Below are 11,929 nucleotides of genomic sequence, written 5' to 3'. Positions count from 1 at the left end.
TCCAACCTGGTCTTGGACACTTCCAGGGATCCAGGGGCAGCTGCAGCTTCTCTGGGCACCCTGTACCAGGGCCACACCACCCTCACAGGGGAGAATTTCTTCCTAATATCCAGTCTAAATCTACTTCTTTCAGTTTAAGGCCATTTCCCCTTGTCCTGTCACTCCAGGCCCTTGTCCAAAGTCCCTCTCCAGCTCCCCTGGAGCTCCTTTAGGCACCAGAAAGCTGCAATAAGGTCATCCTGTCTTTCCCCCAGGCTGAACTCCCAACTCCCTCAGACTTTCCCCACAGGAGAGGTGCTCCCTCCATCCCCATCTTCATGGCCTCCTTTGGATTGGCACCAACAGGTCCATGTCCTCTTTTGCTGAGGGACACAGGTTGGGTGGCTGAAAACAGCACCGGCTGTGCCCTGCGCCCCAAACTCTGTGGGGACAAGGCTTCCAGACACCTCTACCCCAAGCTGAGGTGTCCTCTCCAGAATTCCTCTGTGCTGGCGAGGAGTGCGAGCTGCCTGAGTCCTGTAAATCCCTTTCCTGGTGGAGGGCTGAGGCGAGGGGGGAACCGGCAGCCAAGCCTGGTTAGCAGAGCTCGGGTTTGTGGCAAGCACATTTCTCTCTCTCTCAGGATTTTTCATTGAGGTGCACAGAGAGAAATGAAAGAGAAAACCATTTCAATTTCTGCTCCCTGTTTTTCTCTTGTGGAATATGTTTGGAGAGTTGTTTACCTGGAGCGAATGCTTGGTTGGATCACGGTGGATTGTTTGGGCCTGATGGCAGATCAGATCCACCTGTGCCTGGGCTCTGGAGAACAGGGTCATGAGTTGAGAGTGAGTTAGATATGATAGTTAAAGTAGCATGTAGTTTTTAGTAGCCTCTTTTATATAGTATATTAATGCATTATAGCATAATTATAATAAAGAAATCATTCAGCCTTCTCAACTGCAGTCAGACATCATCATTCTTCCCATTGGGTTCGCCGGCATGTGCAACACGGGTTCATGCGGCTGTCGCTGCTGAGGGGACAAACCCCTGCCCCGCACGGAGCACACAGCCCCGCATCCCTCTGGCAGCCACACGATGGCAGAAGAACCAAGGATCACTGCACAGCTCCTAAAAATCTCTGCTGCAAGCAGGGAAAGCACCGGGCACCTGCCTCTGCATGTGCTGCCCTGCAGTGGGCCAGCACAGGCCCCAGCAGGAATTCAGCCTGGCCAAGGGACAGCTGAGGGGGCTGCTCCTGCCAGCTCCTCTGGGGCTGCTCCTGCCAGCTCCTCTGGGGCTGCTCCTGCCAGCTCCTCTGGGGCTGCTCCACAGCAGGGTCACAGCCCCCCGTCCCGCAGCACACAGCCCCACTGGCACACCCTGGGCCATCCACACAGCCCAGGGCCCGCCAGGGCCTGAGGAGAGGATTCCGGCATTTCAAAACGATGCCCTGAGAGGCTCCTGGAACAGAGGCTGGCCAGAGTTAAAGGAATAAAGCTGGGATTTATTAAAAGGCCTTCACAGGATTCACCTTGGGCAGTGCAAGAGCCCGGCCGAGGCTGCACCCAAGATGGACGAGGGTCACGAGTCTTCACACCTTTATAAGTTTTGGTCCATTTCCACTTTGGGGTTAATTGTCCAGTTACAGCTCCAGGTGATGCAGTCCCATCCTCCCAGTCTGCTCTCCTCAACTCCCTGTTGTTTGCACTTTTTGGGCCTGAAGCTGCAGCGGTGTCCTTGGTTCTGGGGCTGGAAAAGGATTGTTTTGTCTGACTGAGCTGTGAGGAGAACTTGCTAACACTGAAGTTCAGAGTTCAATCCTAATGCAGTACAGAGTCTAGAAAACATGAAAGCTGAAACTTAAGGCATCAAAACCACAAGACAGCTGTAAATTCTGCAGCACAGGGCCCTGAGCCACCTGCTAGAGTTGGACCTGCTTTGTGCAGGCAATGGGAGAGGTGACATCCAGATGTCCCTTCCAACCTGAATTACTCCCTGGACCAACCCTTCCCAAGCCAGCCTCTTCAAGCAGCTCTCCTCCAGCATCTCTGCACATTCTTCCCTTTGGCAACAGAGCCCAAGATGAGCTGCTTTGGAACCAGAATTTTCATTAAGGCCTCTCAGTAATCTTCCCACCACACAGGAAGTGCTTTAAGCACCCAAGAGCTGTGCTCACAGCCCGCAGGGAAAGTATTTTCCCCCTCAATCAGCTCATGTTCTATTTAAGAAATTCCAGAAGCACTAAACCAGCTTCTGGTGATGTCCTTGCAAGAGACAAGTTCACAGTCGAGCCCTGAGTGCCCAGAGGAACAAGCCACATTTCTGGCTGTCAGGACATGGAAAAACAATCCATACAATCTCAGGTGGGAGAAACCCAAAGGAGTGCAAGAGAATACAACCCCATGTGGGGTACTGTTGGAACCCTGGCTGCTGAGAATTTCAGACTTTCTGTGCTGGCAGGCACTGACCCCCAAGAGAACACTGCATTTGACCTGAGGCCATGGAGAAGGCTTCCAAAATGGAATGACAAAACTGGGATTGTGGGGGTGGAGTTTGAGTAGAAGTATGTTTTATCACATGGTGGAAAACAGAGTTTAAGTGTTTAGAATATAGTGATATATATAAAGCTAAGATGGATGTTTTAGGGCAGAGGCTGGTCCTTCATCTTCTTCTCCATGGGTTTGGGTGATTTTATGTAATTAGATTAAAAAGTCCACATTGCGGGCCATGGGTGGTTTGTTATTGGGTTAAAAGTAAAAATAATTCAGGTGTCATTTCTTAATTGGACAATTTAGCCTTAAAAGGCCTTGTAAAGAGGGAGACCCGGCTCCATTTTCAGTTTGTTAGAGTGAAGTGCTGTAGAACTCAGGGTTTGTGAGACTGTGACATAGATAAGAACTAATAAACATCTGAGTCCCAACAAGAAATAACATCTAGCACATTTAATCCCGACCTTGGTAAAAAGAGAAGCAAAGTCTCCACAGTGTACCTGACCAGGGAAAGCTCTTTTTTAGGACAAGGTGCTCAAAGACTGAAGATTCCTCCCCAAAAGATGCAGGAGCTAATGCAGCTACTACCAAACCCAAAAACCTCCAAGCTTTTTCACAATCTAGTAAACTCCAGAGCAGTTTGTTTTCCCTGCACTTTTGCAGCTGCATCCTGGCTGAGACAGGGTCTTGCTGCCTTGCCAGTGCATTATGGCAGCTCTAGAAATAAGGGAAGGTCACAACTGCCTCTATTTCATAGGTGGAAATAATGGGTAAAATAAAGCAGATGCACCAATGCAAACACTCCTCCCATGGTGGTACACTCACATTTGCACTGTGATTAAAGGTGTGGGGCCAAGTACTCTTCATCTTGTGCATCCTCTCTGGTTTGTTTTGGGTTCTTTTTGGTTTTTTAATCTCTTCTTCTTCACAGTTCTCTGAACTGTGGAAAAGAATGAAGAGGTGTCAGCATTTATACCAAAACTGCATGATTTCAGCCTGGTCTGTACTCAGGTTTGCTAGCACACAGCAGCTATAAATGAGAGTGCTTTAACTCATCATTTTCAGGCTGCAGCAAAGGGATGGGATGACCCAGGGGACAGGGATTGGACCCACTTGTGCTCTCAGAGCTCTGACAGTCATTGGTCTGCAAGAGGGAGGGTTCTGACTCACAGACAGATTGTTTTTAATTTTTTTTCCATTCACCATTTAAAAAATAATATTAACACCCTCAATTGGTATAAATTAAGATTTTCTTCTGATTAATAGTGGTGATTAGCTGCTGGTATGATCTGTTAAATGCTGAGGTTGCAAAATATCATTTTGGTACATATTTTAGAATTATGGAACTGGAACACATCTTTGAATTTTGTCAGTATTACAGACATCTGAAAGTGTGCTGCTTTCAAAAGGTAAAAAAAAAATCAATACAAAATAAACCTTTCTTTAAAAATCAAAACAGGAGAGGACTCACATGCAATTCTGAGACAAATTGTAGCAATCCCATCAGTGCTTCTCCACCTGCAGCACCCTGAACACCAGTGGCAGCTGAGGAGGGCATTACCTGACCTCTAGCCTGGAAAAATCTGGGCACAGGGGTGAATTAAAGTATTACAGGTGGTTACTGCCAGCTCCTAAAGTATCGTGCTCAGGGTGGAACATACTCCTAAAACATCCAGCTCCGGGTGGAACCTGCACCCAGAGCATCCTGCTCCGGGTGGAACCTGCTCCTAAACACCCTGCTCTGGGTGGAACCTGCTCCTAAACACCCTGCCCCAGGTGGAACCTGCTCCTAAAACACCAGCTCAGGGTGGAACCTGCTCCCAAAGCATCCTGTTCAGTGTGGAACCTGCACCCAGAGCATCCTGCTCAGGGTGGAACCTGCTCCTGAAACACTCAGGGTGGAATCAGAGCATCCAGCTCAATGTGGAACCTGTTCCTAAAACACCAGCTCAGGGTGGAACCTGCACCCAGAGGATCCCGCTCAGGGTGGAAGCTGCTCCTAAAACACCAGCTCAGTTTGGTATCTGCTCCTAAAACACCCAGCTCGGGGTGAAACCTGCTCCTAAAACATCCTGCTCAGTGTGTGCTCCTAAAACACCAACTCTGGGTGGAACCTGCACCCAGAGCATCCAGCTCGGTGTGGAAGCTGCTCCTAAAACACCAGCATCAGTTCGGTATCTGCTCCTAAATCAGATCAGTATGGAACCTGCTCCTAAAACACCAGCATCAGTTTGGTATCTGCTCCTAAATCAGCTCAGTATGGAACCTGCTCCTCAAACACCAGCATCAGTTCGGTATCTGCTCCTAAATCAGCTCAGTATGGAACCTGCTCCTCAAAACACCAGCATCAGTTTGGTATGTGTTCCTAAACCAGCTCAGTATGGAACCTGCTCCTCAAAACCATCATCAGTTTGGTATCTGCTCCTAAATCAGCTCAGTATGGAACCTGCTCCTAAAACACCAGCATCAGTTTGGTATGTGTTCCTAAACCAGCTCAGTATGGAACCTGCTCCTCAAACACCAGCATCAGTTTGGTATCTGCTCCTAAATCAGCTCAGTATGGAACCTGCTCCTAAAACACCAGCATCAGTTTGGTATCTGCTCCTAAATCAGCTCAGTATGGAACTTGCTCCTAAAACACCAGCATCAGTTTGGTATCTGCTCCTAAATCAGCTCAGTATGGAACCTGCTCCTCAAACACCAGCATCAGTTCGGTATCTGCTCCTAAATCAGCTCAGTATGGAACCTGTTCCTAAAACACCAGTATCAGTTTGGTATCTGCACCCAGAGCATCCTTCTCGGGGTGGAAGCTGCTCCTAAAACAGCAGCTCAGTTGGTACCCGCTCCCGAAGCACGGTGCTCAGTCGGTACCCGCTCCCGATGCCCCTGCCCGGTGCCAGCCGCAGAGGTGGCACTGCTGTCCCTGCAGGCGGTGTCCCCAGCCCCGGGACTGCCCCCGGCCCGGGCAGCAGTGCCTCCCCAGTGCCGCAGGATCTGCTCTGCTCGCCCGATCCCGTGGCAGCGGCAGAGCCCGGCCAGCCCGCAGCTGGGGGAATAAAGGCAGGGTTAGCTGTGGGCATTGGACACCTAGAGCCGCTCGCTGAGCCAAGGGACAAGGGTAACTCGAGGCATTTGTGCTCTGAAAAGCCCGGAGGTTTGGCAAAGGCAGCCGCTCACTCAGCTGTGCAGCCTCCTGTAAACTGAAATGCCCTCTTAATGCTGCTGAAAAGGGAAGATAATGATTGCTCTGGAGAATAAATAAAAACCGAGGCTAAACATGAGATCATTGTGCTGACATTAGCAATTATCACCCCAAACACCTCTGCAGACATTCAGCACGGGAAAAGGTGATCTCTGATAGCAGAAGGCTTTAGCTGACTTTCTTAGGTGTGGGGTGGAGGCATTTCTTTAGTTGAAACACTTCCCAGATAATTAAAAAAAAAAAAAAAAAAAAAAAAAAAAAACAGCAGAAATTTGTGCTCCTTTGGTGAGGGACAGGCAATTCACACATGAAACTTGCCAAGAGAAATCACAAGTCATTTCATTCAAATACATCCAGCCAATTTTTTAGCACTTTCCCAACTTTCAGAGAAGTTTGGGTTCTGAGGGCTAAGATGGGCAGCATTAGGATCATCTTGTCTGACCTCCTGCATAAACAGGTTACAACATTTTTCCCAGAATTGAACAAATTTTATCTTGGAGAGGTGTTCCAAATAAAGATACTTTATGAGCCCACCCAAGCAAGACTTTTCAGCGTACAATCCTCATAGTATGAAGAAATCACACCTTCACTGGAGGTAGGAAATTCCTGCTTTTAGCTGGGCTATGTGTCTTTTATAAACTCCTTTCCAGACCTGCTGATATATGAGTAACTCAACAGTCATGCTACCTCTCTACTATTTTTTAAAATAAACTAAAAAACCAACCCAGTTTCTTAAATTTAATCTTACAGATTTTGTTTTTCCTTGAACTCTCTGAAGATACTCCAGATCTTACTACAAAATTCTACAGCTGGCCCGCTACAGGACTGAAGCTGCTGCTTTGCCTTTCCATCACCCCCACCACGTTTGTTCCTCAGATGACACGGCTCCAGCACTGTGGGTCTTCTACATCATAAAGAAAAATACAGTCAAAGCAAAGTTATGAAGAGAAATGGACATTTTCTGGCACCGAGGAAGAAGGGGAGAAAAAAAATGGTGTGTGAGAAGGGAGCAGGCAACACTTCTGAGTGTGAAGAGATTATTTGTGCCACTGGTGCTGTTCATGTTCATCCCCCTGGTGCTGAGCCATTTGTGGGGTCTCCCCAGTATTAATTAAGAACAAACTAAGCAATAAATAATGCCCTCAGTCAGTCACATCTGGAGAAATCCCAGCATGTATTCACTTACAAAAAGTGACCTACCTGGGCCAGAAAATAGAACTGAAGCTGCAAAGTCTCTACATTTGAAAATAATTAATTTGGCAACACTGGGCCAGACTTGCACTGGGAGAATCATTATGACATGCTTCTATCAGACCCAAACCAGGCCTTATCCCCCCTTCAGGACTGAAACTGCAGGGGAGCAGCAGTGTGTGTCCTTTTCAAGCACGCACTTTTCATTAAGTAACTTTTTTTTAGACAAAGAACTTAACACAGGAGGATGAGAGGATCTGCCTGATGAAATATTGACTCTCCCAATTCATATTAGATTCTCAAGCATCATTCAACAGCTCTGAATTGACTAATGGCCATCACAGCAAATGGATTTCCACCTTAATCTTTAGTTCTTGTCTGAATTATATTAATACACATTGTTTATCACTAATGAGCTCTAGAATATGATGTTAACAGAAGCAATTAAGGCCCAGAATAACTGTCTGCAACACTGCTGGAGCTGAATGCAGGGGTAATGAATCACTTCCATAGCTCAGCTCCACTTTCCTCACTGCAAATCGTACATCAGATCTTACTGAGCTCATCTTAATGTCCAGGCTGTGCCTTTATTTTTAACTTGTGTTAAAGTTTAAGAAAGAGGAAGATAGGTCTTTTGAAGATCCAGCCTTGTAAGGTTTTATTTATTGTTGAGTGAAAACAGCTACCTCTAAAGAGAGGTGTTGTATTTACACGACTTTATTCCTGTACCTGTAGATCTAAACTTCCTCTCAGGTGTTTAAGTTTGGGAGAACAAAGCTTGACTCAGAGCACTGTGTAGCCAGGACTGCCATTCCCTGACTTCTTGCACAGATCATCACAACGAAGAAGTCAGGAACATCAAGGAGGTTTTTGCTTGCTCAAGGCAAGAGTGTCTCAAAAACCTTTGGTGGACTGCTGCCTTCAGGGAAACATTTCCACATCACTGGTGGCCACATGTCCTGGTTTGGGATAAATTTGGAAGGGAAATTCAAAGGGATGTTTCCCTAAAGGGCAAAATTCAGCCGCCCTCCCTTCCTTCCTGTTTGGGAGATAAACCTCCTTCGAGAAAAGTGGGAAAAACTGTTTCTTTAACAAGCAAAATACTCACAAACATGGAAAAAAAAATCAATAATATTAAACAGTGGAACCTCTCATTGTTCTGAAGAGATGGCAAATTCAGAGAGAGTCCTTTTTGTGGGTGTTCCTCAGTCCCTCTGGTGATGCAACACCATGTCCTGTCCCCAGCAGGCCACAGGTGTGAGCTCCTGGTGTTCTTCTGGGTTTTTGGTCTAGAGCAGGGCTGAACACTTCCAGGGAAAGAAAAGCCACTTTTCTTCTCTGCCTCAGCTAGCTAAAAAACACCAGCTAAAAGCAAAGGAGAGCTCTCTCCTGCTCCCTGTCCATGCTGCAGACAACATGCAAAACTGAACCTCCTATCTCTGTGTGTTTGAATACAGCCGTGAAAAAATTGCACTGCTTTTCCTTCTCCCCCCACTTCGCTCTCAGATCTAGTTTTAAAGGCACAAAACTGAGCTAAACAGATGAATGGGGATACAATTCAGCATTCATAAAGTCACCCCAGGACACCACAACAATTTAAAAGCTGAAGAAGGGTAAAGTATGATGCTATCCAGCTAATTTTCATTTTGCGGTGTTGCCCTGTCCCAGCATAGGTTGAACACATCTGTCTTCAGTGAACTACATTAAACACTGAATCTTTGAGGGGTTTTGGAGCCAACCCAGACCTGAAAAAGAAGCAAAAGCTGCAACCTGACAGCAACATTCAGAGAAGTGAGGATGAGAATTGCTGTAAGCCTTCAAGACAAGACTCTGTCCTACACTTGAATCCAGAGCAAAGTTACTATTGACATCTGTAGGAACCTACTGTAAATAAAGCTCAGCTTGGATCAACTAAGCTTTTCTGTGTTCTGATATGCTGAAGAATACACTCATCTAGTCTTGAAGAAGATTTAAGGAAACCAGAATTATCAGGCAACGGGATAATTTATTCTCATGCTGTAAGAAATTATTGAAACAAGTCAATTTGCCATGTATCTTGGCAGGAAACTCAAAATGTGCCTGAAGCTGCTCTGTCAGTCCAAACTGAGAAAATGTCAACAGCCATGAAACCATTTCTGTTCAGACACAGCTCCTTGCTTCACTGCAACAGAGCATCCTACATCTGGGGTATTTTCCTGAAATAAGCTCAAAGCAAACGGTTTTGTCCATAGGCTCACCTGGACTGTGCTGCACTGCTGTTTCTCTCAGCCCCAGCTCTGGCTGGTGTTTATAAAACACCCACACAAAATGAAAGTTGAAATGTAGCTGTTCAGCCAGCAAAGTGGAACTGCTGCAGGTCAGCCAAATGATTTTTACCTGTCTTCACCTACAGATGCCATCACTACTCCTACAAGCAGGCTCTGCATGTGGTCATCTTTGATCTCTGGCTGATGCTTAGTACCAAATTAGTCAGCAGTTCCTCTTTTTTCTCATATTTAAGGAGTTATCTATCTAAGGACCAACATCAAAGCAGCAGGAGCATCATTTCATTGTGCTGGCTTGAATTGCAGTGTCACTTTAATTTGCAGCCGCTGAAGCAGAACCTCACCAAGTGCAAAGGAAATACTTGAGCAATTAGCCTGCACTCAGCTCAGGGCTGCAGGAGCCACACCAGGAGCTCTGGGATGTCCTCAGCACCCAGCCAAACCTGCAGCTGAGGGTGCAGCTCTGGAGCACAGAGCTGTGGCACTGCTGAGGAGAAAGGGAGACTCCCTGGGACACCCTAGAACAAAATAATCTAGGAAGGAGCTTTAAGAAGTCAAGCCTGTGCTGTTATTTTTTGTTTGCTTGCTTATTTTTGATACATGTAAAGGGTAATTGAAAGCAGTTCTTTCCATGCTGATTTGAACATCCATAAAGGCAAGGGTATTAAGGAAATTTAGAGTTACAATTCTTCTTGGGAAGACAGTGTATTTCCAGTGGAAGAGATTAGAAGTCCTGTGCTCTAAAGAGTTGGGAAAACTCAGCAGTAGCAGCCATTTACACACCTCTTGTAGCAGCATGTGAGGGATGAGTTCCCTCTTGTCCACGTTCAGCCTCCTTGTGCAGTTCCCTGTCACACCAGGCTCCATGGCTGTCCTCTGGATTCTCCAGACCTGACCCAGTCTTGCAGATCTAAAGGGGGACAGGGCAAGGCAGAACGTGGCGTGTTCACAGTTCAGACGTGGTCAGCAGCACCAGAAGCAGTGTCACCTTTATCACTGTGCCTCAGCAGCTCTTCTGTGTCATCCATGTTACTGCTGCCACTGATTTAAGGCAGGAATTTCCTCCTGTACAATCACACAGACACGTCCCCATCTCCTGAAATTTATAGTTCCTATCAACAAGGAAAGAAGAGAAAAACCTTCACTCCATTTCACGTGGAGGCCAGCTGAGACACCAAGTGACAAAGCAGTTTATTTGAGGTCTGCAGAAAACCTGGGATGCTGCTCTAGGCCAGACCTTCACTGCCCAAGACCAAGTGAGCAGTCAGCTCCTTCCAGGGCCACTAGGACTGGACAGCTGGGTGCCCGCTTGCCCTTGTGGCAGACAGACACAGGCAATTCAGAACAGACAGGTCCCCAAAGCTTGTTTGCCCATTAAGATGTTGGGAAGAGAGTCTGAGCTCCTTCCCAGCTCCCTGGGCAGGAGCAGCCGCTGCCTCTGTATTTCCTGACCCCTCAGAAACGCCGCCATCCATCTCAACACCCGCATTTCCAGATGCCAGCAACCAAGCACCAAACCCCCTTGCCAAGGGGGAAGGAAGGTGCCAACCTGCAGCAGAGACACCCCCAAAACAGCCAAACCCCGAGTAGCCGTGGGCTGCCCCGTTCCCCCCGGCCCATCTGCCCGGCCGGGCCCTTTGTCCGGCCGTTCCCAGGGCGGCCATGGGTGCTGTATGAGGCACCTGCGGCCGGACAATGGGCCCTGGGTGCTCGGGGGAGAGACAGATTGATGTATTGTGTGTGGGGGAGGAGGGCTGTCACTGGAATCCATGTGAACCCAGCCTTTCGGGGCAGGGGAGATTGACAGCTTTTGTAGGGCGCAGCTCTCTTTCAAAGCTCTGCTTTATAGACAGTAGGTTAGGGGGGCCCGGGCTTTCACTCCCATAATTCGAACAGGGCAATCATCAGCATTGAGAATCTCTTCCCTCTCTCTCTCTCTCTCTCTCTCTTTCTCTCTTTTTTTTTTCCTTTTCCACCCCCTTGTTATGCATTAAATGATTTCAGTGGAGGAATGTGCAGCATTAATTAGAATTGGTTAGCAGATACCGAGGGGAAAAGTTTCTTCACAACAACTAAAGGAGGTGTCAGTGCCACAAAGGCGGTTTTGTTTTCGCTCTCCCCCACATTATCAGTGCAATATGTAAGGTAGCGATTCTTTTCATTTAAATTAAGTGGAAAGCTACTAAATCTTGTTTTATTCTCCCAAAAAAAAAAAAAAAAAAAAAAAAAGGAAAAGGTCCTTAACACTTATCTTTTAACTTCTTTCATTTTGCAAGGTTAGTGTTTACTTTTGCTTTCAGTCCTCCCCATTAATCGGCCTGCAAAGATGTGTATCCAGTTTTGTGTATCATTTAGCTCTTACAATTATAAGCCAGTACAACTAATATATAAGGATTGTCTCCTGATTAAAGCAACAACTTTACCATTTAAAATAAAAGGCGCTCGTCTAGAAGGACACATTGAAATTCAGAAGTGTGGCTGGCTGTTCTCTGCAGGGATTTCCTCGTTTCTTTCAACTTTTTAAATAGAAGTTAAGCTAAAAGATGGGCTTGAGCATATAAAGTAAGAGCTTAGAAGAAACACTCATTAATATATCTATGTACTTTTTATTTCATTCCTTAAAAACTTTTCCCACCAACAACATGCAGACAAATATTAGCCCTGATAGTGTTTTAATATTTTCTTCCATCAAAGGTAATCAACTTGTTTATAAAAATCATTAGAAAAATAAAAACTAAAAGAAAATCTTAACAAAAGGCACAGTTCAAAGTGCTACACTATGGGGTCATATCACATTCCTTGTT

General features: G+C 46.5%; 1 long non-coding RNA gene across 1 annotated transcript; it reads right to left on the bottom strand.

The window, feature by feature from the left end:
- Positions 1-2,992: 2,992 nt before the first annotated feature.
- LOC137482269 (uncharacterized) lies at positions 2,993-4,550 on the bottom strand. The gene is made up of 4 exons (XR_011003978.1): positions 4,525-4,550; positions 4,436-4,461; positions 3,940-4,099; positions 2,993-3,408 (listed from the first exon to the last, which is right to left on the bottom strand). It is a non-coding gene; the product is annotated as an uncharacterized lncRNA (long non-coding RNA).
- Positions 4,551-11,929: the final 7,379 nt, after the last annotated feature.

The sequence above is a fragment of the Anomalospiza imberbis genome, chromosome 14 (assembly GCF_031753505.1).
Source record: "Anomalospiza imberbis isolate Cuckoo-Finch-1a 21T00152 chromosome 14, ASM3175350v1, whole genome shotgun sequence".
Classification (NCBI taxonomy): Eukaryota; Metazoa; Chordata; class Aves; order Passeriformes; family Viduidae; genus Anomalospiza; species Anomalospiza imberbis.
This window is presented reverse-complemented; position numbering and strand designations above follow the sequence as displayed.